Source organism: Durio zibethinus, chromosome 13 (assembly GCF_047325235.1).
Source record: "Durio zibethinus cultivar Kanyao isolate XHJ-2024 chromosome 13, ASM4732523v1, whole genome shotgun sequence".
Classification (NCBI taxonomy): Eukaryota; Viridiplantae; Streptophyta; class Magnoliopsida; order Malvales; family Malvaceae; genus Durio; species Durio zibethinus.
Genome location: NC_143174.1, coordinates 19,188,102 through 19,196,530, shown reverse-complemented (window position 1 = coordinate 19,196,530; position 8,429 = coordinate 19,188,102). Strand labels below are relative to the sequence as shown.

The 8,429-nt window shown below is 32.8% G+C and overlaps 1 pseudogene across 1 annotated transcript; it reads left to right on the top strand.

Annotated features, from left to right (window-relative positions):
- The first annotated feature begins 1,783 nt into the window (after positions 1-1,783).
- On the top strand, positions 1,784-6,555 carry LOC111302911 (DNA replication licensing factor MCM5-like; annotated as a pseudogene). The gene is made up of 18 exons (XR_016326537.1): positions 1,784-2,246; positions 2,335-2,478; positions 2,564-2,743; positions 2,829-2,918; positions 3,002-3,145; positions 3,229-3,334; positions 3,605-3,739; positions 3,821-3,898; positions 4,102-4,206; positions 4,361-4,452; positions 4,534-4,666; positions 4,764-4,859; positions 5,077-5,168; positions 5,283-5,373; positions 5,551-5,660; positions 5,851-5,980; positions 6,079-6,180; positions 6,474-6,555. The product of XR_016326537.1 is annotated as a DNA replication licensing factor MCM5-like (transcript).
- The last annotated feature ends 1,874 nt before the right edge of the window (positions 6,556-8,429 follow it).

Here is an 8,429-nt window from a genome sequence, read left to right as displayed (position 1 = left end):
GATAAGTACAAAGCCATAATGCTAAAAGCGGTTATAAACCTCTGATAGGAGGTTTAATCACGGATACTATTAACTTCGTTAGAATTCTAAGATATATACGCTAATTGAAGGTTTAAATTGAGAAATACTTTCTTATATTCATAATATTTATTTGTGTGAAAGGTAAAAATTAAGCATAAACATTTCAAACTAGTGGGGGATTGTTGGTAGTTTAAAATGTGATGCATTCCACATTAGATAAAAAGATTAATTATTGATGAAAAAATTTTGTATTAATTTTATTTATATTTTAAATAATTATGTTTGAATAGAAATAATTATCATATAATAAATGGACATAACTATTTGAATATAAATAGATTATTATTTATAAAGGTCATGATTATACAAAAGCTCATAACCATCTTAGTAGAAGTTTATATCTGTTCATTCATTATAAATAAATCTTTTAGTATAATCATTTTTACTGCTTCTAATTAGAGAGTTTGAGGCTTTGTTGTATCTTAAAGGTATAATTGCCTTTAAGAAAATATTCTTCACGTCTCAAGCTAAAAAATTTTTCTGTTATTTCTCTTCTCTTATTTATTTTGTTCTAACAGAAGCATTGAAGCAAACTCAATAATCCAAACCCAACCCCAAAAAAAGTGAAGAGAAAAGAGAGAAAGCAAGAGATTAAAATTCAAACATGTACAAACAGCATAAAGGAAAAATGAATCAAGACTTGTTCTTGCTTCCTTTTTCTCTTTCCCTTTCTCTTTTTCTTCCCCCTTTTAGGTGAATCAATCCTATGAGGTCTAGAAGCTTTTGCTTTGTTTTTCAATCTTTCTCTTCTTTTTCTTTTTCCTTTTTTTATCCCTTTCAAATCTAGAAGCTTTTATTTCTTCACCTTTCACTGATTATAAAATATAATCATAGGAACAGTTAAATTGTAGACAACTGTAAACCAAAACTTTTTATTGCCCAAATTTATTCCTTCAATGTACTTTTAAGACATTAATGATTTGTATATATAATTGTGGTCAAGGAACTGCTTTTATATGTAGTTATAGATTATTATTATTATTATATTATTTTTATTGATAGCATAAAATTATAAAAAATTTATTTTTTAAAATAATTTAATTACAAAATCTCCTCATTGAAGTTAAAAACGACATCGATTCGAATATATATTATTTTTTTATTTATAATATTAATTGAATCGTAGATTTTAAAATCTTAAAGGAAAAAACATTAAAATTTAATCTAAAGTAATCTCTGTTTAACATTTGTCTCTTTCTTTTGCGTTTTTCATGTAGAGCTTAACGTTGGTAATCAAACCCATTAGATTTCGATCCAATACAATATTATAAAGTCATTATTTTTAAAATTTAATTTCTAATTAGATCGACTCGAATTTTTTTTTATATTAGGATTAAATCAAAATTTAAGTAAACTTGATTCAATGTGCTGTGTATATATATATATATATATATAAAATATTTTTTTATTATTTATTTAATTATATATTATATATTTATATTTTAAAAAATAATATTTTATTAATTTAAAATCAAATTGATTGTAATTATATATATAAATTAAATTGAATATAAAAAATAATATTTTATTACCAAATTAATTCAAATTTAAATATTTATTATACAAAATCAAATTAAATTTGAAACAAATTCGAGACAAATAAAATCCTATCTCGATCCCACTCGTTGCTCGTTTCATTCTATAAGTCAACGGGCCACCATCTGAGCCATCCGATTCACTTAAAACACAATACAATCTATAATCACACGTCTCAGGCAGGTGCGAGGCATTTCGCGTCAAAACTCGCTTCACCTTCCCGCCAAAAAGAACCCCGCTGGTAATTAACGCAGAGGAAAAGAGAACAGTTTCGCTTCTTCATTTAAATTAGTGAGAGAACATAATCAGAGAAAATTAAAAAAAAAAAAAGAGAGAAAATGTCGGGATGGGACGAAGGAGCGGTGTACTATAGCAACCAGGCGCAGTTCACGGAAGCCTCCTCGGAAGGGGAAGGCGCCGCAGTATCCGACACCGCAAGCCGCCACTCCGTCCTCCTTAAATTCAAGGAGTTCATCAGAAACTTCGAAAAGGAGAAGAACGTTTTCCCGTACAGAGAAGGCCTCGTCAATAACCCTAAATTCCTAGTGGTCCATCCGGAGGACCTTCTCTCCTTCGATTCCGATCTCCCTTTCCTTCTTCGCTCCTCTCCCTCCGATTACCTACCTCTGGTAAAAACATTCTTACGATTCTCACTATCAGTTTTATCAAAATAGATTCTATTAGCTTAAGATTTTTGAACCTTAATAATTGAGGCAGTTCGAGACGGCGGCTGCGGAGGTTTTAGCGGGTTTGAAAATGAAAGTATCGGGAGATTCAGGGGAAATGGTGGAGCCGCAGACGGACGAGGTTCAAATTTTGCTTACATCGAAGGAGGTTCCGGTTTCTATGCGCTTACTTGGGGTAACTGTTTGTGATACGTTTGATCCACTGGTATTTGACGAATGGCTTATTTTCAGTTTTGACGGATTTTTTTTCTTTTTCTTAGGCTCAATATATATCAAAATTAGTTAAGTTATCGGGAATTACCATTGCTGCTTCGAGGGTCAAGGCAAAGGCTACGTATGTGTAATTAATCTGTAAGAACTGTAAAAGTCCAAGGACAGTTCCCCGCCGTCCAGGTCTTGGTGGGGCAATCGTTCCACGATCATGTGACCATATTCCACAGGTTTATTCTTTATTTAAATTTGAGTTTTTGTTAATATTACTTATTTCTTATCAGAGCTCTGATAGAAATTATGAAATGTCTATAGCCCGGAGAAGAACCTTGACCTATTGATCCTGTTCCTGATCGGAGCAAGTATGTTGATCAACAAACCTTGAAACTGCAAGAGAACCCAGAGGTAACGATCTTGATTTTAGGAGAAATAATGTATGAAACGAGTTATGAAATTGATTGGATGATGCGTTCATGTTAAATTTGAAGGATGTACCTACTGGAGAGCTTCCTAGAAATATGTTGCTTTCGGTGGACCGGCATTTGGTTCAAAGTTCAAACGATTGTACCTGGTGCAAGGTTGACGATAATGGGGATTTATAGTATCTTTCAAGCTGCCAATACATCCACTAAGTACGTCATTATGCCTGGAGTTGAATATTTACTGTATCTTAACTTTCATCTTTCTCTTCTAATTGGTATTCTAATTTATGCAGCCACAAAGGAGCAGTTGCAGTTAGACAGCCTTATATCAGGGTAGTGGGAATGGAAGAGACAAGTGAAGTCAGCTCTCGAGGGCCTGCCACTTTCACCCAAGAAGAGGTAAATATCAAAATGATCATGAATGTTGTGTACTTAAGAAGTTGCAACCCCACTTTACTGCATCTTTCCCCTTTACATCATGTTTTATCCATTTGTATCAACTATATGCATGATGTTGCTATTGACATGTTCCTGAGTTGGCAAGCTTATTTTTGAATTGAGTTGATTAATTTAACTTGCATGTCTTGGAGTTTTCTGCACAAGCACTAAAATGAAGTTACAATGGATTCCCTTTGTCATCATCATTGTTATGTAAATAATCATTTGCAGGTAGAAGAATTCAAAAAATTTGCCTCAAATCAAGATACATATGAAGTCATATGCTCCAAGATTGCTCCCTCTATATTTGGTCACAATGATGTCAAGAAGGCTGTTGCTTGTCTTCTCTTTGGAGGAGCCGGGAAAGTAAGTTTCATATCCTTTACTTCTATACTTCAATATTCCTACTATCTACTGTCATCATAACAGGCTTTCATGAATGTGCAGAATTTGCCAGATGGGGTGAAGTTAAGAGGTCATATTAATGTGTTGCTTCTTGGTGATCCATCTACTGCCAAGTCACAGGTTAGTTACATGCTTCTTTGATTGGTTGAGGTTGCTGAAATAGACTTTTATTTGTTTTGCCATCGCCATTAGCGCTGTCTCTGTTGTTCTACATTTATTTTTTGGAAATTTTCTCTCGGATTCTTTAATTTAAGCTATTTCATACTATAATTTCTAGTGCTTCTCACACAAGTTCATGCTAATTTTATGGTTACCTCATAAAGTTTCTCAAGTTTGTTGAGAAGACAGCTCCCATAGCTGTTTATACTTCTGGAAAAGGCTCATCAGCTGCTTGTCTTACAGCTTCAGTTATTCGAGATAGTAGCTCTGTAAGTTCTTGATATGCTGTGGCATCTGTGGAGATAATTTTGTTTTACTGTTTGCTTTATTTATGAGAAAAGTTTCCTTCTGAATTGCTTTTTTCCTCTACCCTTTTATATGAAAAAATTACTAACTTTGATTCCTGTATCTATGTGATGCCAGCGAGAGTTTTATCTTGAAGGAGAAGCCATGGTTTTGGCAGATGGAGGTGTTGTATGTATTGACGAGTTTGATAAGATGAGACCAGAGGATAGGTAAGTTAAATTAATGTTAAAACTTGTTAGGCCTTGCTATGTATGATGCTTATGGAGTTTTGCTGACTATGTACTGCATAGGGTTGCTATTCATGAAGCTATGGAGCAACAGACAATATCCATTGCCAAAGCAGGAATTACAACTGTTCTCAATTCCAGAACTTCAGTGGTTGCAGCTGCAAATCCTCCTTCAGGACGTTATGATGATCTTAAGGTCTGCAGCTGCATTTCCTGTTCTGTTTTTGTCAATTTCTCCAATTTATGCTTGCTATTCCTAGGAAGCAACTGAAAGAAATATAGTCACCTTGCAGACAGCACAGGATAATATCGACTTGCAGACTACAATTCTTTCTAGATTTGACTTGATCTTCATTGTCAAAGATATCAGGATGTATGACCAAGACAAGGTAGTCTATATTTTTTTCACTTTAGATTCTCCCCCTCATTGACATTGTTTCAGCTAAGTAAGAATCGCTTGTCAGAACAGTCTTATTTCTTGATCACTAAACAGTAATTCTTCTATTTTAATTCTACAAGGACAAAATAAAAGCACCTACTTACAGTTTTAACATTCCTTCCAAGTGCCTCTACGAAGGGCTTTGAACTTACATTCTCGTTTTACAGATTATAGCAAGTCCTATCATAAAAGTTCATGCATCTGCTTAGACAGTCTCCAATGATAGTAGAGCTTCTAAAGAAGAGAATTGGCTGAAAAGGTGTATGCAAAGTGAAGTCTATTTTTTTTTTTTTATAATTAAAGTGAAGTTACTTGACCATATCAAACATTTATGCTACAGTGTATGTGCTGCTAAATTGAGTCAATTTTACAGGTATATACAATATTGTCGAACAGAATGCCACCTTCGCCTTTCAGAAGCTGCATGTGCTAAACTCCAGAGTGATTATGTTGATATCAGAAGGGTATTCTCAAACTTTCGCCATAAATGAGTATTTTCTTCATGAGTTTCAGCCCAAATTAAACTAGGAAAGGAGCCCTTGCTGCCTTTCAGAACCAGAAGTTATTTGAAATTGATTTTAAAATAATCTCAAGACTATTTTAATATGCTATCTAACATTAGTCACCAACATGTCTTGTAGGGAATGAGGCAGCAAGCAAATGAGACTGGAGAGGCTGCTGCAATTCCCATCACTGTGAGGCAGCTGGAGGCCATCATAAGGTTAAGTGAGGCTCTTGCAAAAATGAGATTGTAAGTATTGGTTCTAGTCAAATCAAATCGAGTTGTGAAAGCTTAAAATTAAAATTCAAACTGGAAGTTAACTCATTCTGTCTCTGAGGCTCTGTGACGTTTTAACTGGATAAATATCTGGCGGCCTACTTTTGATATAACTAGATTAAAGTTTGCTTCTTTTAACAGTTAACTGGAAAATGTATTTTAGGTCACATGTTGCCACTGAAAGTGATGTAACTGAAGCATTAAGTCTTTTCAAAGTTTCCGCAATGGATGCAGCACGTTCTGGAATAAACCAACATATTAATATCACTCCTGATATGGCCAATGACATAAAGGTTTGTAGACATTAGTACCATTCCTTCTATGTCATTGCAGAACTTTTTTCTCATATTATTATGCTCTTTCTCAAGTTAACAAAATTTGATGCATGCAGCAATCTGAAAACCAGATAAAGAGAAGACTGGGAATTGGAAATCGCATATCAGAAAGAAGGTTGATTGATGATCTTACTAGAATGGGGATGAATGAATCAATGGTAAGTAGTTAACTTAAATGCTGAGTTATCGATCTTTTGTTTAAGATGTAGATGCCAGATGTTCTCACTATTTTTCATACTTAATCTTTACTTGAATAGCATGCTTTAGGAGTACCCCCAACATTTTGTTTGGAATGAATTTTACTATCTTAGCGATCGGTGAAAATATTAGTTAAAAATATGATAAATTTGGTTCAATCGACCTTACTGTGAATATCCTACTCATCATACAACTGACTAGCTGAGTTTCTTCATAGTTTTGTAGTTAAAATAATATTGGATATATTTGGCAGGTAAGAAGGGCTATTTTAATTATGCACCAGAGAGGTGAAGTTGAATATCAAAGAGAGGCGTATCATTGTCCGCAAAGTATAAACTGCAGCTGTACCATCACCTCATTATTTGCAAGCAAAATTATCAGGTCTTAGGAGCAGTTCCCGAGCCTCTAATCTCTATCGCAAGCTCCAATTGTACTCCTGGTGACAAGATATTTACCATCTGGAATGGCCTGACTAACAAAAGGCTATATATATATATATATATATATACACACACACTACAACTGAGGTTTAACTTGAAACAGTAGCCTTTCTCATTGAGGGTCTTATTTTGTTGTTTCAACCTTACATTTTAATGTATTCGATGGTCTCAAGACTTGACCGTGTGTATCAAGCATGTAAATTTTTTATCTGAGGACTTAACTGCACAACTAGTTACTTTATCAAGTGTTTAAATATTTTTCTTTTCCAGACTGCAAGGTGCAACACTCTCCATATAATTCCTCTAATTGATCAACGTAAGCACAATCCTAGACGTGCAAGCCTAACTAAGTCACTGACAATTCCTCTAATTGACATGAAAATCCATATAATTCCAGTCCAACTCTCTCTATTTGGTCACGACAAACCTTCTAAAGTGATCAAAATCACATGTTTTTCAAACCACTCTACTCCATATGCAATTCTATACAGAAGTTTAAGATATTTGTCTAGTATTCTGCTTATCAAGGTTAATTTCGTCTATAACATTATATGAAAACCCAAGAATTTGCATTGCCAAAAGAGGATTATTTGCAACCAAAAAAAAAAAAAAAAAACTCTCAACGCACCTCAAAAAATTAACTATTAAGAAAATTATTTAAATATCTATTATTTAACTATCTTTTTTATCTTTACACCCTTCTTCAATAAGTTATTAAAAATGAATTTTAGAAAACTTTTTTAATATATCAAAAATTTCTTAATTCTATTGAAAATTTATTTTCGAAAAGTATTGTAATTATCTGAAAATATAATTTCAAAATACATTTTTGGAAGTAATTTTTTTACTTTAGTTTCTTTGTTATGATCTCTTTATCAATGTCTGGCATGAGAATATCGGATATCCCTTTTTGCGATCTCTAAACGAATCTGTAATGATTTCTCCAATGCATGAGACATTTAAATTCAATAATAAAATCTTTGTTCAATAATATTCATAACATTTATCCAATTCTAACAAACATGCATTTGAAAAAAATTGCTAATTGTGAAGAGTATTCATGCAAGTGGCTACTGCACCATATGCAATGAGACAGTCATGCAGCCAATTTGTATGAGCCTCTTCACAATTAGTGATTTATCTCATATGCACATAAGTTAGAATTGTAAAAATATTACAAATGCTATTGATCAGACAATGTCTAGTGGTTGAAATATTAGAGGTTTTTATTGACGAATTTATCGGTCTGCTGATAACATAATGAGATTAATTCTTGTGTACCAATACCAAAAAGTTATTTGATCTCTGTTAGTGGCCTTAAGTTATTGTGTTTCAGAAACTATTTTCAAAAGTTTTTAAAGGATTTCGAAAATAAATGTATGGAAAACCATTGAAAAATTTTAAATATACACTTCTAAAAATTTTTAAAAGTTTTCGAAAGTGGATATTTAAAAATTTTTAACGGATTCTAAAAATAAATTTTCGATACGTTAAAGAAATTTTCGGACATCCATTTCTAGAAACTTTCAACAATTTCCAAAAGTTTAATTTTAGAATGCTCAAATTGGAATCCTAAATCGTACCCTTAAACTTAAAATCATAAATATTTTGAAATTAAACATAAAATCAAACGAAAAAAAAAAAAATGATTTATCTATGATTTTAAACTATCTAACATCAAATGAATGATTGAGACTTCATTTGGGGCTTAATCCCTAAAGAGTTTAGAGTTGACGTTGAAGAAGAGAGAATTGGTGAGGTGTTTGAGT